Genomic DNA, 18,118 nt, shown 5'->3' with positions numbered 1-18,118 from the left:
AGCAAGCTTGGAACTTAGAACGAAGAGCGTCCTTGGCCTCTCGAATCACGCGGCTCACTATTCCTGCATCGTCCACGATCTGACGCTGAAGACAACGCACCTCCGAAGATTTGGCCTTCCTGGCTTTCTTCTCCTTAAGCAATGAACTCGCCGTCTTCCCGAGGTCCCTCTCGAGCTCCCCAATCGCGACCTCAAGTTTCGACACTTTCACGGAGTGAGAATCTTTGACAGCCGTCAGCATGGCCTCGGTTTCGGACCATCTACCCTGAAGTTCCAACAACTCCCCGGCAAAGACAACTGGTCTCAGAACCGCACTCGCTGATCATCCCGTCGATCAACGACACGAACTGCGAAACGAGAAGAAAGTTAGGGATTCTTTGTCTTTTAGAAAAAATATATAACAACGACACGATGCTATGCTCGAGCCTCCTTGCTGCGAAGATTCCCCGTCACCGCCCTTGGTAAACTTCCTCTTCCGGCCCTTAGGCTGAGTAACCGGAACAACACTAGGAGCGTGCAGCACTAGAACGATCTCCTTCCTGGCCGGAGGAGGTGGCATAAAGTCAGCAGCCCTCTCCTTATCTTAAACGAGAATCAGAGTCGTGGACGATCCAGCAGGTAAAGCCGAAGCATCCGGAACGACCGAGCCTGCGAGAGTTCCCGTATCTCGCGGAGTTACGCCCTCGGTCCCATGACCCGGAGCAACGGCCAGTGCAGAAGAGGATGGTAACTCGGCGCCAGCTCGAACCTGTTCTTTCTCGGCTTGGCGACGAACTAATTTCTCTCGGAAGGAGTGATGATCAGCAACGCAAGCCGGCGCTTCGACCAGAGAAGTCGGAATCGGCACCGGAGATGTAGCCTCGCCCATCTCCACATTGGAACTTCGCTTGTCACCATGGGAAGAAGACATGTTAAAAACAAGAGATTTGGAGCTAGAGAGTTTTTAAAGGTTTGAAGAAGGGAAGGTGTAAAGCAAATGAAAGACAAGAGCTCAATACTTATAGAAGTATGGGCTCGGAATTTTATATTTTTTAATAAACATTTTCTCGAGAATTCTCTTCCGCGGAGATTGAAGTAAACTTCGTTCAATACGCCTAACTTCGCCGAAATCGTCAAACCGCCCGCAAGAGTCTCGACTCTAACGAGCTGGGGGGCTAACCGTTGGGGTCGAAAACGGTTGCAACAAAGTTAACGTCAAAATCCCCAAGAAGAAAACGTAGAAACCTTCTTCGACAAATACTTCTTCGAAATAGATTCTTCTTTACGAAAAGTTTTGTGGAAGAAACACGAGTCATCGGACAAGAGCTCGAAGAGGGTCGCTAGGCAATAACCGAACACATTTTCTGCTCGGTCGCTACGTAGCGACCGAGCTCGAACCAAAGTTTGGTCGCTACGTAGCGACCGAGCTCTTCCGAAACATCGATACGACATTAGTCCATGCATTCTCATCTACCCTTCGATGCTATCTCCCGAAGACCGTAGCGAACCCATTTCACGATTCCCCGCCATTCTAAGTTATCGATCAAACTTTACCGTAAAAACCGCGGAAAGTTCGTTCTTTATCGAAAGAAGCCATAACAAATGCTTCGAGTCAGAAGACGGCCCAAAGGGACGTAAGACATGAATCGAAACCCAACTTACGATTTCCTAACCAACATCCTGTAAGCCGCTTGACGGTTTACGCCTGGTTCGCAAAGAAAGATAAATGTCAAGTTTCCGCGGATAAATATGAAATTTTGAAGATAATTACGAAGATCGGAAAAAATGGAATATCTCCATTTTTATGCTATGGCGGCTTAAGGGCAGAAGGGGAAAAGCGTAAACCGACCTTGGAGCCAGTATATAAGGATTCCTAGGCGAGAGGCATGAGGAGAGGACTTTTCACAGCAAACTTAGCACTTAGAGCGATTTAGGCATATTTCCGTTTTTGTTATTCGAGCTGCGACTCAACTAGGTTATTGCCGTCTTAGGGTTTTAGAACTAGGAATCTCGCCGACAGCTCTCGTAGCCCAGGCTCTTACCTTGTTGTAACGCTCAAACGCGAATTCGGAATAAGATCTACTTTGCTCTCTTTTCGATTTCTTATACTTTATCGTTGTTATTATTGTGTTCTGATTGCTTGGCGTGTGGTATTAGCAGATATCCGGGACCTCTGGGAAATTAGGATTTTCCTAGTTTCCTTATTTAAACGGAAATCGACAGTGCGAATTTTGGTTCCCACAATTGTATTACCACCAGCCATGAAAACATAACCTGAGATCGACCTTCTCTTGTCCAGATCTGACGCAAAATCAGAATCACAGAAACCTTCAACCTTAAATACCTCATTCTTCCTGAAGCATAGTTTCACATCTTGTGTTCCCTTCAGGTACCTTAATACCCACTTAACCGCAGTCCAATGAACCATCCCAGGCTTACTCATAAACCTACTAACCAACCCCAATGCATATCCCAGATCACACCTCGTGCCTATCATAGCATACATTATGCTTCCAATAGCATTAGCATATGGAATATCCTCCATACATGTCTCTGCTTCAGCATCGTCTAAGGCAGACAATTTGAAATGTGCACCAACAGGCGTTGACACACTCTTTGACTCATCCATGTTGAATACCTTGAGAACCTTCCTGATATAACCAGATTGAGATAGTGTCAAAATCCCCTTCACACGATCTCTCTCAATATCCATTCCCAAAATTCGTCCTGCTGGACCCAAGTCCTTCATCTCAAATCTGCTGCTGAGTAGCTGCTTCACCTTCATGATCTCTACCGCATCCTTTGACCCAACCAACATATCATCCACATATAACAGTAGATAGATATATGTACCATTGGTTAACTTCTTGATGAAGACACAGTGATCATATTCACTCTTCACAAATCCATGACTAACCACAAACTGATGTTCCATTGTCTTGGTCCCTGCTTTAGTCCATAAAGAGCCTTCTGAAGTAGACAAACGTGATCCTCTTTCCGTTTAACCTGAAATCCCTCTGGTTGCTCCATGTAAATCTTTTCTTCAAGTGTACCATGAAGAAACGCAGTCTTTACATCAAGTTGCTCAAGCTCCAAATCCTGATTCACTGTAATTGACAACAAGAACCTTATGGACACATGTTTCACGACGGGTGAAAACACATCTTGATAGTCAATACCCTCCCTTTGAGAGTATCCCTTAGCAACTAACCGAGCCTTGAATCTAGGCTTCTCAACACCAGGTATACCAGACTTCAACTTAAAGACCCACTTGCAGCCTATCACCTTACGCTTACTAGGCTTTCTCACAAGCTTCCAGGTTTGGTTCTTATCCAGTGAAGTCATCTCTTCACTACATGCTTCATCCCACTGCCTTCTCTCTTTGTTTTTCATCGCTCCATGATAGTCTTGAGGTTCCTCGGCACATACGTCATCAGCTACATATAGCGCAAACGCTGCTATATCCTCCGAGTCAGAGTACCGTGCAGGTGGCACTATTCTTCTCCGAACTCTATCCCTTGCTAGCTGATATCCTTCAAGACTTTCACCTTGTTCATCATCTGCTTCAACAGCTACTTCAACTTTTTGTCAACAGCTCCACCTGAAGGTTCAACTTCCGGTCCTGACGCAGATCCTGCTGTTTCTCCCGGCACAGTCTGACTTCTTAGCTTCTCTGTGACATCTGCTTTAACCTCACAGACACTCAAACCCTTGTAGACTTTATCTTCTGCAAATAACACATTCCTGCTTATAACACACTTCTTCTCTTCAAGAAGCCAAACCTTGTATCCGTTCACACCTGATGGATAGCTGATGAAGATTCTCTTTTTAGCTCTGGCAGCTTTCCTTGATCCGCATGGATGTATACCACAGATCCAAATCTTCTTAGGTGCAGATAACTAGGCTTCTTTCCCAAACAAAGTTCCTCCGGAATGTTCCCATCTATTGCAGAAGATGGACTCTTGTTTGTCACATACGCTGACGTAGACACTGCTTCAGCCCATAATTGTTCCTCTAGACCGACTCAACCAGAAGGCACCTCACCTTCTCCATCAGAGTCTTGTTCATACATTCAGCTGCACCGTTCTGCTGTGGTGTATATGCACAAGTCCTATGTCTCTGAATTCCATGGTGCTTACAGAAGTTGTCAAACTCTGTGTTGCAGAATTCAAGTCCATTGTCTGTTCTAAGACAACACACCTTCTTCTTGACTTGATTCTCCACCAACTTCTTCCATTCACAGAATTTACTAAAGGCCTCTCCTTGTATAATCATCGATAATAGATAGGAAATATTGCTTCCCTGACAGACTTGGCGTCACATTTGGAGATCTCCATAAATCAGCATGTACATACTTGAGAGCTTCACCTGTATCATGTCTTCCGATGTTGAAGCTCAACCTCTTCTGCTTCCCCATCACACAGCTCTCACAGAACTCCAAAACTCCAATCTTCCTCTTATCGATCGCCCCTCTCCGGGCAAGAATCTGTAGATTCTTCATACTCATGTGCCCAAGACGTCTATGCCACAAGACTGCATCCATAGATGGTTTCTTCCTGAAACCGCTGTTTACTTCACCTGACACAGTCTCATCATCTAACATGTACAATGACCCAGACAAGATTCCTTGAAGAGCTAGTTTACCATGCTTGTAAAACCTAGTCTTCCCATGTCCACCAGTATGCACAAAGCCTAACACATCCAAGGTTCCAGTAGATATCAGGTTCCTTCTTAATTCCGAAATATACCTGACATTTGTGAGCATCTTGACATAAACACCATAAGCTTTGATGTTGATTGTACCAATCCCTTGCACTCCAATCGCGCAAACGTTACCAAGAAGAACTTGTCCTGAAGCCAACTCTTCAAACATGTGAAACCAATCTCTCCTACACGTCATGTGGTAGGAGCATCCAGAATCAATCACCCACTTATCATGATGCCACGTATCTGCTACCAACAGTGGATCATCCGCTGATTCACGATCTATCATAACGGCTGCTTCAGCTTCGTCTTCTCCTCCGCCATACTTCTTCTTGTAGGCGTAGCACTCCCCCTTAGTGTGCCCCTGCTTCTTGCAGAACCAGCAAGTTATCCTAGACCCTGAGATCGATCTAGACTTGCCCTTTTCTTTCCTCACAGGATCCCTCTTCTCAGTCCTTCCTCTAGCATAATATCCTTCACCACTATCATGTGAAGCCGTAGAGGACTTCAGATCCTGATCTTTAGACCTTGCTGCACTTGTCACCTCTTCCAACGACAATGTATCCTTGCCGTACTTAAGCGTTTCCTTGAGAGAGTTGAGCCGTGAAGGAAGTGAATTCAGGAGCAGAATCGCTTGTACCTCCTCTGACACTGTTACATTCACGCTTGACAAGTGAGAGACAATCTTCAAGAAGTCATCGATATTCTCATCCATACTCCGAGTATCGACCATCTTGAAGATATAGAGTTTGTGCTGGAAGTGAATTCTATTCGGCAGAGTCCTCGAAAGATATAACCTCTCCAGTGTATACCATGTAGAAGCAGCTGACATACACAATTCGATCTTCTTAGCACATGATCTCCAACATTGAGAATGATCAGATTCATCTCCTTCTCTGATCTTTCAAGCCTTTCGGCTTCCTCTTTCAGCAACCTCTCCCTGAATACATCTTCATCTTCATCCTTCCTCATCAGTGACTCAGAAGGTGACGTAAACTCTTCTAACACATCCTTTAAACCAAGGACAGACAGATGCGCAAGGATCCTCTTCTTCCACAACGAGAAGTCACCCTTCCCATCAAAACGCTCCACTTCAATTCTTGACTTCGCCATTAAAAACGACACCAACCAAGGCTCTGATACCACTTTGTTGAACCACAACGGCGAAAACTGTTTGACTCACGAACTAGAATCAAACACACAAACTCTCTGACGAACTCGACGACGTAAGTAAGAAAGTTGAGTTTGTAGAATAATGGAGATAGGAAGAAGAATGCGGAATAGATAGAAGATGGACACAAGAAATTGTGTACCCAGTGGTTCACCTAGAATGGTTACGTCCACTGGGGCCTGGCAAGAGGCAATCCACTATAATCTCAAGTACAAAGAATATAGAACCTCTCTTTCTCTCACAACCAAAGCTCAAAAATCAAGCTAGGTCTTTTCTTGACGTCTTTGAGAAAGAGTACACACGAGCTCCTCTTATATAGTAGGAGTCTATTAGGTTAACCTAGTCGGATTAGGGAATTTGCCCCTTTCCATAAACCTATTAGGAAATATTCTAAAATACTTGCAACTTCCATAACTCAATGAAAGTAATATTTCCAGGATCCTGCCGACTTCCATATCTCCATAAAAGTGACATTTCCTTTTCCTGACATGACGTCTTTGTCTTGGTTTAAGTTACTCAATTTTGTTTAATTTCCATCACCAAATCCTGATGCAGTCCCTGACGGATTCTCTGACGTAGCCACTGATGAATCCCAACAACCGTGTAGTAGATTACTTGATATTGAGTGAATGGCCGCGCATCTCTAGTCAGCGAAAGTAGATATTAGAGTGCTCGGTGAACCTATCGGACTTGATCTCTATTGCTTGCAGTCGATTCTTGATCCAAACGATAGTTTAGGCGTCAAGATCGAACCGCAAAGGGAGCAGCACAACGACAGTGGGCTGTTCTACTTGAGTGATCCGTGTTCTAGATTGTGTTACATTGCGCTTGAATAAATTTTTGGTTCAGCATCAACACCCGATGAGAAACCCTATATTGGCTTCTCTTTAATATTGAATTTCCTCTCTGCAATAATTTACTTTACTGGCACGTTACCACCTAAATTCAAACCCCACTTTTAGTTTGAGCTAAGTTGAAAACTCATAAGAATAAAGTGTAAACTGGTCCTCTGGATTGAATCTTAAATGCTACAATTACCACTGTTAACTTGATAGTAGGAAAAGTTCAGTTTTAGTGTATCAAATTTTGGCGTCGTTACGACGGAGACCAGATACTTACCTTTATTTTTCAGTTCTATACTTAGTCTAAAATATCTAACTTGCTTTCCTCTCTTTGTTGCAGCAAATGATCCAGGTGCATGACCAGTAGACATATTCGGAGCAACGCACAAGGACAATTATTCACGCTAAGCAATGAAGAGCTCACAAGATTAGAAAGACATAACCATCAATAACCGCGGCCCACTAATATCACAATGGATGATCAAGGAGGCCAGAATGATCTCACGGCTGCAATGGCGCTCATGCAACAACAGATGCATCAGATGCAACATACCATCAACACACAAGAAGCTGCTCGCCAAGCAGCGGCTGAAGTTGCTGCTCAGCAAGCTGAGCAACAGGGCGCTCCCATCGGAGAGCGGAACCTTCCGCGGAACTTCCCTACCACTCGCTCCGCCATCAACCCCCCTCCCTGCACTCGACAGGATTATGAGATCAAACCTGCTTTGATCGGCCTGGTGCAGAAAAAAGTGTTCAACGGCCTCACAGCTGAAATTCCTTTGGACCACATCGAGAACTTTGAGAGAGTTTGCAACTTCTCTCGCGCGAATGGAGTGCCACCAGACTACGTCAAATGCACCTTGTTCCCATTCTCTCTTGATGGGAAAGCAGCTCGTTGGCTAGCCTCTCTCCCGACTGGTATACTTACTACATGGGAATAAGTCAGAGCAGCGTTCTTAAGCCACTTCTACACGAAGACGAAAACCGCAGCTCTGAGGCATAAAATCTCTAATTTCAAGCAAAAGACCGACGAGCCTTTCTATGATGCTTGGGAGCGTTACAAGGAGTACCGAAGGGAATGCCCTCACCATGGGTTTGAGGATGACTACATGCTGGAAGTGTTCTATGATGGAGTGAGTTATGAGTTTCGTAATGCTCTTGATTCCTCGAGCAATGGAGATTTCATGACTCAAACAACAACAGGCGCATTCGCACTGATCGAAAATATGGCGTCAAGCTCACTCAACAAGAACAAGGAGAACAATCACTGCAAGAGCGTAAACAGCATAGACGATATAGCGGCAAAGGTTGACCAGCTGTTGAAGGGTAATCAGAGCCAAGTGTTCATCATGGAGGAAGCCGCATCAGAGAACAATGCTTCAGATGTCACACCTGAAGGGGACAATACCATGGAAGATCAGCAAGAAGTAAGCTACGTCAATGGACAAGGATGGCAGAACAAGAACTACCACCCGAACCCCAACGTGAGGAACAACCCTCACCTCTTTGCGTATCCTAAGTCGGACAAACCGGTTGACAATGCGCATAACAGTCAAGGACAGAACATCGGTTATCAGAAACCATACCAAGGAAGAACATATGTCCTGAGCCAGGCGCAGCAAAACCAGTTCCAGAACCAACAGCAGCAGACTGCTCAACAAGCCGCTCCTTCGCCAACAACTGCTCCACAAGACGAGATGAAGGGTCTAGCGACGATGATGCAGCAGTTGCTCCAGGGTCAACAAATTCAAGGGAAAGCATTGAATCAGGTCACCACAGACATCAACTCCAGGATGAACCACATGTTCAATGACCTGAGTACCAAATACGACAATGTAGCTAGCCATATGCATCAGATGGACGTTCAGATCACGCAGACAGCCGAGAGCGCCAAGAGACAGAAAGGTACTCTACATGGAAAGACCGATAAGAATCCTAAGGAATGCAGTGCCGTAGCACTAAGGAGTGGAAGAACACTGCCGGATGCAGTCCCTAAGAAATTATCAGCGGCGGAGAAGGGCAAGCAAAAGGAGGGCGAGCAGCCACGATCTGAAGCAGTTCCTCTATCTGACGAGGAACAGGAACAACCTGCTGAGACTGATCCAACCCATGTCGCTACACCTGTCGAGCCTGTTCCTTCGCGCAAATACACCCCAAAGGTTCCATACCCTGTTCCAGCAAAGACATCTCGCAAGGATCGGGAGGAGACAAAGTGAAAGAAGATGCTAGAGGTTCCGTACCGTGTTCTAGTGTCAACCTCGTGCCATACTCCGTGGCAAAACGACTGGGATTCACAGACTTCAAGCCAACAAGAATCTCTCTGGTGTTCGCTGACAGATCAGTAAAGTCACCGGTGGGTATTCTTGAAGATCTCCATGTCCGAGTGGGGAACACCTTTGTTCCGACATATTTTTGTGGTTCTGGAGGTTGACGAAGAACCAAGAGATCCACTCATCCTGGGTCGACCTTTCTTGTGCACGGCTGGTGCGATTATTGATGTTCGACAAGGGAGGATTTATCAAGCTGCTGAGATGAACAAGCTGCAGAAGAAACCAATGATAGATGCACAGACCTACACAGTTGAAGGCGAAAATCAGGCGCTATCCCCTCAAGAGGGAATGATTGAGGAAATCTTGATCGATGACCTACTCGAACTGGCTCTAACCCGAGCTGAGACTGAGCACAACGTCATGAGTGTGGACGCGGATAAGTACGACAAGATGCTTGACTTTGCCAGGAGCATGGAAAAGATGGTCGCTTATCTAAGTGTAGGGGGAATGACGAGAGCAATTAGAGGAGTATAACCGAAGCAGCTGTTCCGAAGAGAACAACTATGCCGAACACACAACTTGACGATTCATGGAGCGAACTTAAAGCTCCAAAGAGAGAGCTCAAATCCCTCCCTACGGGGCTCATGTACGCATTCTTGGGACCAAATTCAACCTATCCTGTTATTGTGAACTCTGAACTGAACAATGTGGAAACTGGTAAACTTTTGTATTAGCTAAGAAAGTATCGTAAGGCAGTAGGATATTCTCTAGCTGACATTCATGGCATTTCACCTGATCTATGCATGTATAGGATACATCTAGAAGATGAATCAATGACTTCTATAGAACATCAGAGGATGTTAAATCCGAATCTAAAGGATGTTGTAAAGAAAAAGATAATGAAACTTCAAGAGGCTGGTGTGATTTATGTCATCTCTGATAGCAACTGGGTTAGCCCTATTCATGTAGTTCCTAAGAAAGGTGGAATAACTGTTATAACAAACAAAAAGAATGAATTGATCCTTACTAGAACTGTCACTGGACATCACATGTGAATTGATTTTCGCAAATTGAACGTTGCATGACTCGCAAGGATCACTTTCCATTCCCTTTCATTGATAAAATGCTTGAAAGATTGGCTAACCACCCCTACTACTGCTTTGTAGATGGTTATTCAGGTTTCTTTCAGATTCCCATCCACCCAGATGATCAGGAGAAGACAACGTTCACATGCCCATATGGCACGTTTGCCTACAGGAGGATGCCGTTTGGCTTGTGCAATGCTCCTGCGACCTTTCAACGTTGCTTGATGTCCATTTTTACTGATCTGATTGAGGACATAATGGAGGTTTTCATAGATGACTTTAGTGTCTATGGAAGCTCTTTTTCTGTCTGTTTGAAAAATTTTTGCAGGGTATTGCAACGATGCGAGGAGAAAGACCTGGTGCTCAACTGGGAGAAGTGCCACTACATGGTCAAGGATGGGATTGTTCTCAGACACAAGATCTCCGAGATGGGAATCGAGGTTGACAAGGCAAAGATTGAGGTGATGATGAGCATGCAACCACCAACATCAGTCAAGGGAATCAGAAGCTTCTTGGGGCATGCCGGTTTCTACAGCAGGTTCATCAAGGACTTCTCAATGATCGCAAGACCACTCACTAGGCTGCTCTGCAAGGACACCAAATTCGAGTTCGATAGCGATAGCGATTGCTTGACTGCCTTCCACACAAAAAAGGGTCCTTGAGCAGTGCACCAGTCGTTCAGCCTCCAGATTGGGACTTACCTTTCGAGATCATGACAGATGCGAGTGATTTCGCAGTGGGAGCTGTGCTGGGACAGTGGAAAGATAAGAAACTGCATGTGATCTACTACGCGAGCAGGACAATGGATGAAACCCAATGTCGATATGCCACGATCGAGAAGGAGCTTTTAGCCATTGTCTATGCGTTTGAGAAATTTAGGTCCTACCTCGTAGGTTCTAAAGTGATAGTGCACACATATCACGCGGCTCTGAGGTACTTACTGACAAAGAAAGATGCCAAACCACGCCTACTCCGATGGATCCTTCTACTCCAGGAATTTGATCTTGAGATCAAGGATAAGAAGGGGATTGGGAATGGAGTCGCGGATCATCTGTCAAGAATGAAAATAGACGAAGAGACTGCTCTCGACGACAGTCTCCCTGAAGAACAAGTCTACGTGATTGGTTTGTATGTCGAGAACAGACTGGATACCCTTGCCACAGACTGTTCCGTAGAGTGTTCCACAGACTGTTCCGCAGACTGTTCCACAGACCAGGAACACTTCGTTGCTGTGATCTAGAAGAGATATTCCAACCTACCTTGGTTTGCCGAGATAGATATTTTTTTAGCTGCGGAGAAGAAACCAGTTGAGTTTACGGGTAATGAGAAGAGGAAGTTTCTGAGGGATGCAAAACTCTACTTCTGGGATGAACCGTTCCTGTATCGACACTACAAGGATGGAGTGTTCCAACGATGTGTTCTGGAAACTGAGATTCCAGGGATCCTATATCACTGCCATGGTTCCTCTTATGTCGGACGCTTTGCAGCATTCAAGACCGTCTCCAAGGTCTTGCAACCCTGTTTCTGGTGGCCCACAATGTTCCGTGATGCTCAAGCTTTAATCTCCGAGTGCAATTCGTGCCAAAGACAAGGGAACATCAGCAAGAGGAACGAGATGCCTTAAAACTTCATACTCGAGATCGAGGTATTCGACTGTTGGGGGATATACTTCATGGGACCATTCTCACCCTCATATAAGAACGAGTACATCCTAGTGGCAGTGGATTATGTTTCAAAATGGGTGGAGGCAATCGCCAGCCCCATTAATGACGCATGTGTTGTGACCAAGATGTTCAAAACCATCATCTTTCCAAGGTTTGGAGTACCTAGAGTGGTCATAAGTGATGGAGGCATTCACTTAATTAACAAGGTCTTCCAAGGCCTCTTGAAGAAGAAAGGTGTCAAGCATAAGGTAACGACCACATATCATCCTCAAACAAGTGGCGAAGTGGACGTGTCTAATAGAGAGATCTAGAGCATCCTGCAGAAAACAGTCGGAACTAAACGCAAGGATTGGTCTCTCAAATTAGATGATGCACTATGTGCTTACAGAACAGCCTACCAGACACCAGTCGGGACCACTCCATATCACCTGGTCTATGGCAAGGCGTGTCATCTACCTGTGGAACTGGAGTACAAGGCGGCATGGACTGTCAAACTGCTCAACTTCGATATCAAATTGGCCAAGGAGAGGCGTTCCATCCAGATTCACGAGCTAGAAGAGATCAGGCACCTGGCTTATGAGAGCACAAAGATCTACAAGGAAAAGACCAAGGCATATCATGACAAGCGGATCATCAGCAGAAGCTTTGAATCGAATGATCAGGTCTTGCTCTTCAACTCCAGGCTGAAGCTGTTCCCTGGGAAGCTGAAATCAAGATGGTCTGGGCCGTTTACTATCAAGGAGGTCCGGACATATGGACCAGTAGTGTTGCTGGACACAAACGGAGGAGAATTTGTTGTTAATGGTCAGCGTCTCAAGCCATACCTTGCTGAAACAACAATCGCAGAAGCTGAAGAAATTCCCTTATGTGATCCCTCCACAGCCTAATTGGCTACCCAAAGTCAAGCTAGTGAATTAAATCGAGCGGTTGGTGGGAGGCAACCCACTGGTAAGTGTAAATATGTTTTTCCTTTCAATTTTTCTGTAGTTTGTTTTGAAATTTTGTTTCAGGAAAAAGAAAACTGAGGTTTCCCGGAGGAACAATCCGTAGATTGTTCTCGCTGGAGAACAGCTGTTCCCCCAGGTAAGTCTTTGGACCCAAAAAATATAGAAAAAAGAAGAAGAGGAAGCGGTTAGGGTTTGCCTATTTAAGGCTAACCCACCCCACTTCCCCACTCGCCGCAAACTCCTCTCCCTTAAGGAAAGAACCCTAGGCCAAACTCTTTAACCTCTCACTCAATTGTCACACTTTTTGGTTCTAACTCCCTGGAATTTCGAGTTTATTCTGTTTTTGCAGTCATCTCTCTCAACCGACCAAGGAAACAAATCGACATTTCCCACAATCGCGCATGCAAATCGCGATTTGTGGTTCTCTCTTTTTTCTTCTTCTTGCACTCTCAATCGCTATTTGTTAGCAACATCCTTGAATGAACACATCCTAGGTTGCGTGAAAGGTAGAAAAATCAAAACTGAAAGGAATATGAACCGCCTTGTTTTTAGATTTGACTTTGAATTGGAAATATAATCCGACTGTTCGCCCGCCTAGATAATGAGGTTTCACTTGAGTTTGTTGATTGATTCGCTGAATGGTTTAAGTTTATGGTGAATCGCGGGTCATTATTCTTAATGTTATAGTTGGGTTGTTTGGAAATTGAATTGACTTGAGTTTAATTGCGAATGGGTACGATTCCATCCTTTTCTAGACAACCCACGTACTGTACTAATCCACAACCGCTTGTTATGTTTTGCAGATGCCTCCACGGACCAACCAAAAGTCGGTTAAAATCCCGAAGATCACCCGCGAGAACTACGTACCACCTCAAAACCACAATGCTCCGGCTTCATACCCATGGACGCGTCAGGGCCAACAGGGTCAGCCGATCAATATCGACGACCCGATGCTCCTCGATTTCAACTGTGAGGGATGAGATAAGGAATCGGCGAAACGGTACAACTCACTCCTCCACATCGAGATCCTGCCCATTCTTTTCGGTCATGCGGACACCCTTGTCTCCCTTGGGCTCGACACCGATGTGTTCGAAACACTCCACACCATGGGGATTTCTCCTCTCGGCTACCGAACACACGAGCTCTAACCCGACCTTGTCCGGCAAGTGCTTGCTACAGCTGAAATCGGGTACGACGACCCTTCCAAGCCAAGATATGAGAAATGTTTCTTCTCGTTCATGGCCGACGGCAAGTTCTGCTCCCTCTCGCTTGACAAGCTCAACGAGATATATGAGATTTCAGACGAGCGTAGGGAGGTGGCAGTGATTAACACGTTCACGCGAACAAACTGTTTTTGGGACCTCATTGATGAGGACCTCAAGTCAGTAGCTGGACCACCAACTCATGAGATCAACCATACAAGCTACATTGGAGCCAGCAGCGACATAGGTGCACTCAAAGAAGGATATCTTTGCAACCATGAGGAATTTAACCGTGAAACCAGTTGCTATAGATTCTCAACCCAACCAGAGCACGCAGAGAATTGGTTTCATACCAAAAGGAGTAATGGTTTAGGAGATATGCCAGTTACAAGTCAGACTATCTACACTGCATCCGAACTGGTTCTAATTAAGGAAAGTAATTCTTTGCTTAAGGAGTGTGCAATTCAAACTCATGTGTGGAAACCAGGAGATTATTCTTTACATCTAAGAGCAGTTGGAGAGTTTCTAACATGCACCGGCAGCTACAGAATCAAGGTGAATCCCTTATTTGTCAACTTACCTTACATGGATGCATTCACACTTGGAGTTATTGAAGACCAACGGCTCTTTCCCCTTCTGTTCAGGCACGACTTAGAGACTATCCAGACATCAAAGCAGATCCCAAGGATGCATTTCTTTCTGCCCAAACTCACAAGATACAAGGAGAGAAGAAAACTTCCATACATGGATAGATTCTGCACCAACTTAGTCCAACGGCTAGTTTTTCACTTATTATTTCTTTCCAAGTTATTATTTTAGGCATTTGTGTTCTTTTCTATTTAAACTGAGCTAAGTCTCATTTGTAAATTACCCTTGCACGAAATTAATAAAGTATTATTCAGTTTACAAAGTTTGTCTTTGTTTTGTTCAATTAGTCTTTAGGTGGATTCCTTTAGATTTCTTGTTCGTTTGCTTGTCTCCTTAGTTTGTGGATTCATTCTAGGATACAAGTGTAGGTCTCTGTCTTAGTGTGGATTCACATAGGCGCAGGCTTCTGGTCTTATCAAAGGGATACTTCCGCAACCCTTTGTGGCGACAATCGACCCATTCAATCTTGACAAATCTTGTTTCCTTGTGATCTAGCCTTTGTTAGCTTAGGACTACAATAATGATGAGGACCTCAAGTCAGTATCTGAACCACCATCTCATGATATCAACCATACAAGCTACATTGGAGCCAGCAGCGACATAGGTGCACTCAAAGAAGGATATCTTTGCAACCATGAGGAATTTAACCGTGAAACCAGTTGCTATAGATTCTCAACCAAACCAGAGCACCCAGAGAATTGGTTTCATACCAAAAGGAGTAATGGTTTAGGAGATATGCCAGTTACATGTCCTTCAATTTCTCGACAGCTTCCTCTCGCGAGGCAGACTGTCCACTCTTCAGTAAAACAGGCACAAATTCTGCTACAGGATGCTCATTGACAGAAAACCAGTGGAGATGCAAAGCTAACTCAAAGTTTTATCTGGTGTCAAAATATGGGCTCAATCTAACGGTGGGAAAGTCTCCATCCATAGCTAAACATATGATGCGTATGTGCAGCTCTGCACTCAAAAGGCTCCAAAATCACCATATTTCTCCAGAACGTACATGAACCTGTAAATACTCTAAATAGACTCTATATAGTCGTAAATATATATTAAAAAACTTATATACCATGGATAAAAGTGGGTGAAATTCATGGTATATCAACTCCCCCAGACTTACCCTTTTGCTTGTCCTCAAGCAAAACAAATGGGCAGTCTCTCTGAAAGAAGTTTGAAAATAGCAGGGACTCACATTATTTAAAACTTAGATCATCACCTCTACAATATTTTAATCCACATCAAAAAGGTCTTAATCACAAAAGCACATTATACAATATCCTAGCTTAGCAACCAAATTCACCTAGCCAACAACTTAGCAAATCCTGTCTGACATTCCCCTCTACCAACCTCGTTTCTTAGCATAAATAAAAGTGCAGGTTTTACCTTGGGAGTATCGATCACAGGATGCAAGAATTTTCAAACAAGTATCTGGATCTGCAGGTAAAAGTTAGTTCTTATTTTTTCTCTCTACTAATTTCTCTCTTTAGTCAAAGTCTGGTTCCATCACAGGATCATTGACCAAGATTGGATAGACTTCCATGAATCAAGCCTTAATGGTGGTTGCCACCAAGTCATGTTCACTTCTTTTTGACCTATATCCAAGAATTCATATGAATCGAATCTTGATGATTGCCGCCACCAAGTCCCGTTCAAATTCTTTTTGTTGGAATCCTTATGAAGCAAGCCTTAATGGTTGTAGCCACCAAGTCCTGTTCGGATTCCACCTAACTAACACCTATTATATATATATATATATATATTTTTTTTTTTTTTTTTCTTTTTCTTTCTTTCTTTCTTCTTTTTTTTTTTTTTTTTTTAAATAAATATCTCTACATATAAATCTAGGGTCAAAATAGAGAGAGAAAAAATGATAAATCTACACAAGGCTTTACCTTCCATACTTGTTTGAAGAGCCGATCCCATGTATACCAAGCCCCAAGACAAGCAGTTGTGTCAGGTTTAGTGTTGGAGGTCAGCTTTGGTTCCTTCAAACAATCTTAGCAAGTGTGAATAGTTGACAGGTTGATCCACTTTAGTATCTTTAGTACTATCTGAAATCAGTAAGTCTAGAATGGTGCTAAAGAGTGGTTAGATAACAAGCAAAAATCTAATAAGTTCATTATCTCCTTCTTGACTCAATAAAACTCTTTTATAAACATTTTTATAAGACTCATGAACACACTAATATCAGTAAACATCCCCCCAGACTTAAATTACACTGTCCCCAGTGTATATCTAGTCGGAGTTATGGTGAGAAATAATCATAAATACACAATTTAACAAGTTAGAACGATATACCTGACCGGCTTAAGTGTCGATCGATGGAAAGGAGTTATCATCGGTCGCTGCAGGTGATGTACTGTCGATCGATATCAACATGCTCTCATCGGTCGATTTTATAATTGTATACTTGGTTTTTTTTTTTGTTTTTTTTTTTACTAAATCCTAAATATCCTAAAACTAGAAATGGGTTGCCTCCCATTCAGCGCTTATTTTAAGTCTTGAGCTCGACTCGAGGTCCGATATGTGTTATTATCAGGAAGAAGGCCTAAGTTTAAAGGCCTGCTAATTGGTGGTTTAGCCCAATAGTGTTTCACTCGTTGACCATTCACTGTAAATTCTTCTCCTTTATTGTTTATAAGTGTGATGGCTCCATAATGTTTGACATCCACAATAGTGAAAGGACCTGACCAACAAGATCATAGTTTTCCGGGAAACAGCGTAAGCCGAGAGTTATATAACAGCACTTGATCATTTGGTTCGAAGTGCCTGGAGATGATCTTTTTATCATGACATGCTTTCATTTTCTCTTTATAGATCTTTGAACTCTCATAGGCTAAGTGTCTTATTTCATCCAGCTCGTTAAGCTGCATTAGTCACCTTTCGACAGCTGGTTTGATGTCGAAATTTAATAATTTTATAGCCCAAGCTGCCTTATATTCTAGCTCAACCGGTAAGTGACAGGATTTTCCATAGAGTAGGTAATATGGGGTTGTTCCTAGTGGGGTTTTGTATGCAGTTCGGTAGGCCCAAAGTGCATTGTCCAATTTTCTAGACCAATCTTTCCTAGAAGTTCCCTCGGTCTTTTCTAAGATTTCTTTGATCTGTCGATTTGAGACTTCTACTTGTCCACTCGTCTGCGGATGGTAGGGCGTAGCAACTCTGTGGTGAACTCAATTCTTCCGGAGTAATCCGTCAAAAACCTTGTTAATAAAATGGGAGCCACTGTTGCTTATGACTATTCTAGGAACTCCAAATCTTGGAAAAATAATGCTCTTGAAAAGCTTGATAACTACAGATGCGTCATTTGTCGGGGAAGCTACTGCTTCGACCCATTTTGATACATAATCAACAGCGACTAGTATGTATTTGTTCCCGTACGAAGAAGGGAAAGGACCCATGAAATCTATTCCCCAATAATCAAAGACTTCAACCTCTAGAATAGACTTATGTTCCATTTCATGTCTTTTACGGATTTTTCCCCTTCGTTGGCATCTGTCGCATTGTGCTATGAATGCATGAGCATCGCGAAACATGGGCGGCCACCAGAATCCAGCCTGAAGGATTTTTGACACCGTTTTAAAGGTTGCAAAATATCCAGCG

At 43.8% G+C, this 18,118-nt stretch overlaps 1 non-coding gene and 1 pseudogene across 1 annotated transcript; one reads left to right on the top strand and one right to left on the bottom strand.

Annotated features, from left to right (window-relative positions):
• LOC125590458 overlaps positions 1–11,954 on the top strand; it is a 124,120-nt pseudogene extending 112,166 nt beyond the window's left edge.
• On the bottom strand, positions 7,686–7,792 carry LOC125590861. The gene has a single exon (XR_007326863.1). It is a non-coding gene; the product is annotated as a small nucleolar RNA R71 (small nucleolar RNA).
• Positions 11,955–18,118: the final 6,164 nt, after the last annotated feature.

The sequence above is a fragment of the Brassica napus genome, chromosome C7, assembly GCF_020379485.1.
Source record: "Brassica napus cultivar Da-Ae chromosome C7, Da-Ae, whole genome shotgun sequence".
Classification (NCBI taxonomy): Eukaryota; Viridiplantae; Streptophyta; class Magnoliopsida; order Brassicales; family Brassicaceae; genus Brassica; species Brassica napus.
The sequence above is the reverse complement of the archived record's forward strand: the minus strand, read 5'-3'. Positions and strand labels throughout refer to the sequence as shown.